Below are 10,174 nucleotides of genomic sequence, written 5' to 3'. Positions count from 1 at the left end.
CCGTTACAGTGGCATTGTGCTTGCCTGTGGTGTCTCCTCCTCTGGAATCTCTTCCGATTGCTCCACGACCATGGAATGATATGGGGCAAGTCGATCATGATGGAGCACCACCATTCACCGCCGTTGCCCTCCCATCTTGACCCGGTACACAACATCAGATATCTTGGCCAGTACTTCACATGGGCCATGCCAGTAACTATAAAGCTTCGGAGAGTAGCCCTTTTTTCTTTTTGGGGAGTAAACCCAAACCTTGTCCCCAGAAGCAAAGTCTCTGTCATTACTGTGGACATTGTAAGCCCACTTCTGTCTGGCTGATGCAGCTCCCTGCCCGGGCTCCCTCGTGTACTACGTGGAGTCTGTTCTGCAGCTTTTGCAAATACTCCAACCCCGGCCCCCCAGGGATCTCTAGTTCAGGTGGGGAGTCTAAGACTAATTCTACCGGTGCTCATAGGTTCCGGCCAAACATGAGCGTAGCCGGCGTGCACCTCGTACACTCTTGAACTGCTGTCCGGTAGGCCCAGAGAACCAAGGGTATGTGCCTGTCCCAGTTGCACTGGTGCTCACTGGTTATGATGGTTATTTGGGTGGTCAGGGTATGGTTGAAGCATTCCACCAATCCTTCGCTTTGCATTGGCACACTTCTTGGAACACTTCGGGTTCGAAATTATGTCACAGATCACTGTGGATCTCATCTGGGGCTCCGAATCGGCAGAACACCTCCTCCACCAACTTATCTGCCATGGTGGCCACACTCTGGTTGGGTATTGCATATGCCTCTGGCGACTTAGTGTAGTAGTCCATGGCGATTAGGATGTAACATTTCCCAGCCCCTGAGACTGGGAAGGGGCCCAGGATTTTGACCCCCATGTGCTCCATGCGAGCCCCAACCTGGTACTGTTGCAGCAGAGCATGGGGTCGCCACGTGGGTCCCTTCTTGGCCATGAATGCTTTGCGGCAGTGGACATAGAGTTCACTTTCCAGCAGGCATCCTGCCCAATAGAACGGCTTCTCAATCTCAACAGGGTCTTTGACACTCCAAAATCCCCTGCCCCCACTGAACAATGCATGAGCTGTAGGACTTGTCGCCGCAAGGAGTGGGGAACTAGCAGCTGCAGTAAGCTAGCCTCACTGTCGGGTGTCTGCCACTGACAGTAAAGCAGACTCTTTACCACCCACTCTTTAGATTTTTTCTTCCGTGCTTTTGAACTCCCTGCATGAATATAAATGCAGGTGCAAAATTAAAAGACAATTTCAAAAGAATTATAAAGATTCTATGCGCTATAATATTTTATTTTTTATAAAACTTAGCTGTGAGAGAAAGAGCACTATGTATTAACATTGACACAAACTGAGAATATTGTAAACATCTTTCGGGCAATAATTTCAATTTGGGCATTTAGACAAACTTTGACATCAACACTCACCATACAAACCTCAACAAAGGTGAAAAACACTTTAATTCATGCCACAATGCATGCTGGGAGCCCTGGATGAGTTTTGATTGGTGCACCCAGATTGCACGGCAGCATGAAGCTTTTTGTTGATTGTCACCATTGTTGAGATTCATACGCTGAATATTGATGTCAGTGTGTTTCTGAATGAAACTATAATTTAAAAAATTGTATTATTTATTTATTAATTGTTATTCTTCCAATGATCAGGTTGCCATGACATTGCTGGAGCAATAACAATCCCTAACAATCAGTGATAAAGTTTCAGATGTGATCAGTGACACAAACCACTTTATGATGCTTAAATCAAGTTGCAAAAAATCATCATATCACATTTCTGGCTTTCTTTACCACAACAAATATGATATTTTCTTTTTTAAACACAGTGTTAAAGCAGCCAAATAAAAAGTTAATTTGAAAAATTCAAGGATCAAGAGCACAACTAAAGGAAACGCTGTTCACAAAAATGGTGACTTCAAATACAGTTATTATTGTCATATATAAATAAATGAAGCTGTAAAGCTGTTTTTGGAATTTTTTAATCATCCTCTGCTCAGATCTTGAGAGATTTAATTAAATTGCATACAGTTGATATTTCAGTGGCTGACATCAGATCAATTATTTTTTGCAGTAAAAATGAATTTGAATGAAAAAAATCTCAACCGTAACCGGTTGAAACATTGAAATAAAACAAATATTTACAACTGACATAAGAACAACTGAAATAAAATAATTATTTATTTGGTTTAACTAAGAAAATAAGTCAAACTGGGTTAAATGAACATGAAACTTAAAAAAGTAAGTTCACTTTACTTTCTTAAAGTTATTCCAACTAATTCTAGGCAACCTGTGTTTTTGCAACCTTCTACCTGTAAAAAAGTGCACTGGAATGGCAGTCAAACCCGTGACTTCCCACCCGTGAACTCGTACTAGATCGATGTACTTCCAGTTCTGTGCTTTGTTGTCACATAGCCCGCGAAACAACAATGGCAGCTCCTACAGATGTGGTGTTTATGCAAGTGGTACATGGTGAGAATATAGACTTTAGGACAATATAACGTTGCAATCAAATTAATAGTAATATAACATCTAAATACCACAATTCCTTGCGCTCAGGCAGTTTGGCGTGACTTGCCTGGAACGCTACAATGTTGTGAGTCGTGGTTGGAAGTGGTGACTTACGGGCTCAAAAACCTGCCTTGAACGCAGCATAAACTATATAAGTTCAAAATAACTTAATTTGTTAAGTTGAAAATACTTAAAAATCTGAGTAAATTCAACTTAACTCAGTCAATGTAAAAAGATTTACCCCCGGCGTGACAGACAAGGCTTAAGCTGTCCTGGACTAAAATGCGTTTTTTTTAGCAGTTTTCACTGAAAGAAATTTGTACTGATACATCTTAAAATATGTTAGTGCCATTGTTATCAAATATGTTATCGCCACTTTAGTAAACGCTCCTATGAGTCATATTTCAGGGAAGTGACAAACGACCTATATGGTCGTATTGGTTGGAGAACATGTTGTGTTTCTACCACGCATAGCCATATGACGTAGACTGACGTACACCTCTTCAAAAATGTAACAACGTGTCAATTCTATGCAGACCGCAAGCGCTGTGATTCGTCTGCTAGATCCCATCCCTCTGGTCAAAAAACTGGCGCGGAGCAATCGGAGAAGAGCGAGCGCTTTCAACTTCCATAGGAATGATAAACGCTCTGTTTCAGGGGACACATGCAGTCAAACTGCAACAAAAGTCATTACCTATTTGCCGCTTCTCTGCCATTTCTATTTGTAGGCTTCTCTGACATCGTACATGACGAGCTGCTTCTTCTTCAGCTTTTGCCTTGATACTCAACATTACCGCAGACACTGCCTACTAGTGGTCTGCATGCACGTGACGCGCACAATGACGTAGAAGTATAAATGAAAACAGATGCATAGCCTACGGGGCAGAGGCTCCGGCGTAAGTCCAAAGCAAGAGTGTAAATCAGCCTTTAGGCTAAGCCCCGTCTGCGAAACCGGGCTTACTTTCTTAAAGTTGTTCCAAATAAATTTTATGTTCAAAATAACTGAATTTTGTCAAATTGAAAATACTTAAAAATCAGAGTAAATTCAACTTAACTTCACTAGTCAATGTAAAAAGATAACTCAAAAAGTTAAGTAAGTTTTCAGTGGCTAAAAACAGATCTTAACTTAAAAAGTAAGTTCACCTTGCTTACAAAAAGTGAATCCAACTAAACTTTATAAATCCAAATAACATTAAATTTGGCAAGTTGAACATTCTTAATATTCTACGTAAATACAACTTAAATGAGTCAGTGCAAAAAGATAACTCAAAAAGTTTTCACTGAGTGAATGATTTTTATGTTTTTACAGTGTGAAGTGCATAACAGTTTGGGGTTGGGTAGTCATATAATGTCACAAATCATGGTTTTAAAATCATATTAGCTAATCTTAATTGTTGTTTAACAACATAACATGCAGAGCAATGCAGAAACAATCATATAGATCCTTGTAACTTAAGTGCATCATTCCTGAAGTTCCAAAGATGAGGAACGTTACTTTAGTACTACCAATAAATAAACTGCTATCATGCAGTCCTTCCAAGGACTGACTATCCTTCTTATAAGATCATTTTTAAGATAAATGAGATTTATTACAAGTAGACAGTTGTGCTTATCAACGCATAACAGGTCATAACAGAAAGTAATGCAATTTTTATGTCATCCAGCCCATTTCTTATAAATGTGGGTCTACAGAATCACAGGCTTTACTTTCAGATCAGATGCTATCGGTGCCAGCTTGCTGTCACTTACTCAGAAGAATTTGGTAAGAAAGATTTACACCTCTCTCCATGAGAGTGTATAATTGTTAATTATAATTTTTATAATTGTTTGAGAATGTTTAATTGATCATTCATATGTTTAGAATTCTGATAAACTCTTGACAGCAACATCATTCTTGTTTTAAACTGAAATAGAACTTAGCAACATCTGATCAAATACAGTCTGCGTTCTATTCTCATACACATTATTACATTTATAATTCATGTAAAGTTCTGCAATGTGAAATGTATTTGCCAGATGCTTTCTTCCATAAGGGTAATGATTGAAAATGTCTGACGAATCAAGTAGGGTTCATACTGTTATTAATGTATTAATGTATGATATTTAATCATATGCCTAGTCTACACTTAACATAAAGTATTTACATCAAATAGACTGGCTTTAGCTGCAAAACAGTTCTGATCATTTGATCGTGATATATCATTTTGTATTGGGAACAACAGCACTTGCATCTGGCTTTAATTCTTCTTGCTTTGTTGGTTCTGAAGCATAAAGGTAAGATTTTTAAATTGTATTTTTTGATAACTTGTGTTTACATTTTAGTTAAATACAATGATATACAACCTTAAGACAATGAAATCAAAAACCTGTACTTTCATAAATTGATTTATTTAATTTTAAGGATGTTAGTCTTTTATATTTTTATAACAGTGCTCAAGGCATTTTTATAACACTGTTTACATGTTTTATTCATTTTTTTTTTTTAGATGGCTACAATTTTGCCAGCAGAAAATTCACCTGCAAAGCTCCTGGAAGATATAAAAGAATCCATAGATACTCAGGATCTCCCATCAGCCATAAACACGATTAAAAAATACCTTGAAAAGCAAGAACTTGAAGAACTTAACATTGGTGTTACAGAGGAGACTGGTTCTGGAAAGTCCTCATTTGTCAATGCTTTCCGGGGTTTAGGAGATGATGAGGAGGGCTCTGCCAAAACTGGTGTAGTGGAGACCACTATGGAACCTGAGGTTTATCTTCACCCAAAATACAAAAATGTAAAATTGTGGGATCTTCCTGGCATTGGAACACCAAAGTTCCAAGCCCAAAAATACCTTGAACTGGTTAACATTAAACGCTATGATGTATTCATTATCATTGCTTCAGATCGATTCAAGGAATGCCACGAACATCTGGCCAAAGAGATCATAGGAATGGGGAAAAACTTTTATTTTGTTCGTTCTAAGATTGACTTTAGCATTACTGCTGAGAAGAGGAAGATGAAGAACAAATTTGATGAGAAAAATACACTTCATTCCATCAGAGAGGACTGTAAAAATGGTTGGTCAATGCAGTGCTTGGCATTACAAAAAACTGCAATCACTGCTCTGTCATCTTTTATCAACTTTTTTCTCGCACATAAATATAAGAAGTATATATTTCAAATAATAATATATTTTATAAGTAATAGTCTTCTATCAATTAAAATGTTATTCATTTCTTTTTTGCTGATTTATAGGGCTGAGAAAGATTGATGTGAAGGATCCTGTTGTTTTACTCATCTCTTCCTGGGAGTTGGAAAAGTATGATTTCAATCTGATGGAAGAGAAGATAGAGCAAGATCTTCCACAGCATAAGAGGGATGTGCTGCTATCAGCTTTGCCAAATATCACGCTGGAGATTAATGAGAAAAAGAAGAAAGCTCAAGAGAAAAATATTCCAAGAGTAGCCTTTCTGTCTGCATGTGTGGCTGCGGTTCCTCTTCCTGGACTTTCAATTGCTGTGGATTTAGCCATTATACTAAAAGAGACAGAAAGGTATTTCCATGTTTTTGGTCTTGATGATAAATCCTTGCAGAAACTCTGTGAAAGATCTGGGAAGAGCGTAGAGCATTTAAAGAGTTTGATGAAGTCACTACTGCATGGTGGAATAAACCCAGCTTCAGTGTTAACCTTGCTGGGCACTGGCTCTGGCTGAAGATGCAGTTGAGTATGCTGTGAGTTTCATACCCATTATTGGCTCTGTGTTGGCAGGAGGAATGTCCTATTGGACAGTCTCAACAATGCTGCAGAGAGCTCTGGATGACATAGCAAAGGATGCCAGAAATGTGCTTTTGGATATAGTGCAGACTGAAGTGTAAACAGAGTCACAGACCTAATTGTCTATTTCTAACTGCTATTGGGGTGTTAAAAGAATAAACAAAACTCAAATATCTATTTATGATATGTTATGATCATTTAGCAGCTATCTTTTAATATACAAATGCAAACAAATCATTTATATGCAAGACTTGATGGAAACGTATTACTGTTAGTTTAAACAGGTTTAAACAAACAAACAAAAAAACAGGTTTACATGTTTTTTGCACATAATGCTATAGTAGAGATCTTGTTGGGATTTAAAGGGTTTCTATTGAGTTTTGTGGGTCACCATTGTGCTGAAGAGTAGATCCTGTGCTTTAGTCAGTGATGAGCTGATGTTTTGCTGCATGTTTCTTTATTTAAAGGCAGTAACTGTGTAGTTGCGGATGCAATGAAAATCTCTTAATTCCTGTTGCACATGCATGTGTGCTGTGGTTAGTTTGCAGTTATCTTCAAAAGATTTTAGTAAAATTGATGTTTTTGCCTAATTTGGTTAACTTTACTTTAAGATTTTTTAGTAGATTCAAATGAAATAAGCTCACAGTAATAATATGCTTACATTACTAGCACACTATAAATATTAGTTTTTAAACTTAAATGGTAATTGGCCAATTTAAGGCAGTTGATTTCTGCAAATGAAATGAGTTAACTCAAGTTTTCAAGTTTTAATGTAATGCAGCTGTGCTGCCAATATATTGTTCTTTTTTATATATATATATTTCTTTTTCTTGTCATTATTTTGTGTGATAATGCTTTGGCAATATTGTATGTAAACACAACAATGACAATATACTTTACACTGGATTTAATTGAAATTAAACTTGATTAAAAAAGCTTCTTTCTATCTTTCTTTCTTTCTTTCTTTCTTTCTTTCTTTCTTTCTTTCTTTCTTTCTTTCTTTCTTTCTACTTACTTTCACCCAGTGAGTAAAAGCCAAAGGCAATATTGCTTGAACCTGATCTAAACAAGAATCTTGATTGTTTGTTTTTCTGGAAAATATAAAACACAGGATACAGTGATTTAAATAATTAAATACATGAAAATAAAACATGATTTGGTTGCAAAATTAGCTTCTGTGTGTGAGTCAGTGAGAGGATTAGGAATGAAATACTGCTGCAGAACACCAACAACAACACTGATGTTATGCTGCATGTTGCTTTATTTAAAAATGCAGTATGTCATTTTTTCGTCCGCTAGAGGGCACCTATTTCAAAACAAAGGCGTAGCTTGATGACGCCAAGTTTGAGCGTGGAATCCTGGGACATGTGGTCTTCACCTCACAGTCAGTGCAAAAGAATAGGGATAGGACTCGGACAGAAATCCTGTTCATGGATGAGATTATTAACGTTACTGTAGTATGAAGCAGAGTAGGACCGAGTGTTGTGGGAGCTGAACGAGGAGCTGGAGCAATTGATAATGAGAGATGAACATAACACATGCCTCGAGAGCAGAGGAACCTTTGTTATGCCACAGTCGCCAGCACCACTTCTATTTTTCCCGGTCAAGCATATGAGGTAACACAGCTCTGTTTATCATATTATATACATTTGACTGTGCTGAAAATTATGTTATAATATGTTTCTAAGTGCTATTTCTAGAAAGTTCCTCAATGCCACACATAGATTGCAATATTGTACTTGACTATTACGTTTTTGTCCTTTTCTCTGAAAATAATGGGAGTATGTCCATCTCACAAATGTAGAATCCATCGCTGCGTATTAACGGTCATCAATATCGTAAATCCTGCAAAGTTTTTTATATTTTCATTTTTTTTTAAAACTACTATTGCATTGAATTACAAAAAATCTAGTTAACGCTGCTGTGAGGGAGTTTCTAATACAGCGGCTGTGGGAGTGATGGTAAAAATGACATCTTTCTCTCTTCTGACTGCTGTTATCAACTACTGCTATTTATAGAAGTCTCTCATTCACCGCTATATAAGTTTACCCTACTATGACGACTTGTGCTTCTGAGAAACAGAAATGTGAAAATGGTATTCCAGCAGCAGGAAATATACATACTATTTTACCCGATTTTTTCCTCTGGTGCTGAAATGTCTTGCGCTGTTGGTAAAAATAGAACAAAACTAACACCACTTAATTTCGGGTTAAAATGCATTATTGTAATGTGCGTTACTGAGATTGTAATGAGTATAATATTACCAAAATTTTATTAGTAATGCGTTATATTACTGCGTTACAGCAAAAAGTAATAAATTACTGTAATATATTTACTTTTGTAATGCGTTAATCCCAACACTGAATTATTAACACTCTAGTAAACTACTATTAACTAACAAGAAACTCTGATTAATGAATTAGTAAGTAATAGTGCTCAGTTGAAGGTGGTAGTTCACTATTAGCTAATCAGTAACTACTGTTTTTTCATTCATCCCAGAGAACTACTAAGAACTATATACAGGTTTATAATTAACATGAATAATGTATAATTAATTCTAAAGTGAAGGCCATGGTAACACACTAATGACTGAAGTATTACTAAATACTTAAGAAGAAATTACTAATTATTTGGATCAGTATTCTAAAGTGAGAAACATGATAACTCTCTAGTAACTACTGAAGTCATTGTAAACTTCAGTTTCTTGTTAGTTAATAGTAGTAGAGTGTTAATAATGCATTACTCATTTGTTCCTCTGTAGTTATTCATTAATGAAGGATCAGTATTCTAAAGTGTTACCAAAAATACTTGTCCATTAAAGAGGACAAATAAAAGAGATTATCTTGCTCTATCAGTGCAAGTGTATATATAGTTGATAATATATAGCTATAGAGACTTAAACATACAAAGTCACATGTAGTCATTTTTAAAGAGTATATTTACTCCTTATTTAGGCCTATATTACATATGATCTATATATAAATTAATAACCATTGAAACTAAGTGCTTAATAACTACTGTTACACTAAACTTGCATGTGTGTAATGGATTAATAAAAATATAGATCATATAATTATACAAATCATATAAATTATATTATCATTAAAAACAGACAATTTCATCGTTAAATATTTGTTTTTACTATATAATGACCTTTAATTTAGAGGAAGATAAACTGGGGGAGTGACTTTATTGTGTTGAGTGTGTCAGTGTCACTTAGCTTACATCTGATTGGTCCAATTTCAGTTTAAAATCTCTAACCCAGAACATAACCTGCACCGGAGCAGGTTAGCCGTGGAGTGTATGTTACTATGGCGATGAACACCGAATGAACATCTGAAACTTACCTGGCTAGCCAGCTAATCCGGCTTCATGGTACAGGCCCCTGGTCTTCACAGACACTCATCGCTAGATCTTGTTTATGTTAGTACTGTGTTTCTGTGTGAATATTTGCACCACGTTAACTAATCAGGGGCTTACTCTAGTAGTGATGTGATTACGACGTAGCGAGCGGAGGCAGAAATCCAAAACAACAATGGTGGACAAAATCATCATCACAGTATGTGGATAACCGGAGCTGCTGTATGATACACAATTTAACGTGCAAATGAAGCGAATTTCACACACAAATGAAGCGAGTAAACTCAAAATGTTCAAGCGTTCAACTACGCGCAAATAGCATGATTTATTAGCACAAGTCGCGTCTGGTGTGAACGCCCTATAAGACAGATGCCAGTCACAAGCACTGCAACCAAAACAGCAGCCACGTTCCTGAACCAAAACAATGAGCTTATGCTGCTTTCACACCATAACTAATGTAATTTGGAAGAGATTGTATCCAGTGACGTTATACTGAAGAGTGGTTTATGACTTGAATTAATGTATTTTAATGGCAAC

The 10,174-nt window shown here is 36.6% G+C and overlaps 1 pseudogene; it reads left to right on the top strand.

Annotated features, from left to right (window-relative positions):
• Positions 1-4,152: 4,152 nt before the first annotated feature.
• Positions 4,153-7,380, top strand: LOC137009005 (interferon-inducible GTPase 5-like; annotated as a pseudogene).
• Positions 7,381-10,174: the final 2,794 nt, after the last annotated feature.

Source organism: Chanodichthys erythropterus, chromosome 3 (genome assembly GCF_024489055.1).
Source record: "Chanodichthys erythropterus isolate Z2021 chromosome 3, ASM2448905v1, whole genome shotgun sequence".
Taxonomy (NCBI): Eukaryota; Metazoa; Chordata; class Actinopteri; order Cypriniformes; family Xenocyprididae; genus Chanodichthys; species Chanodichthys erythropterus.
Note: the sequence above shows the minus strand (reverse complement) of the source record. Positions and strands in the feature narration are given on the sequence as shown.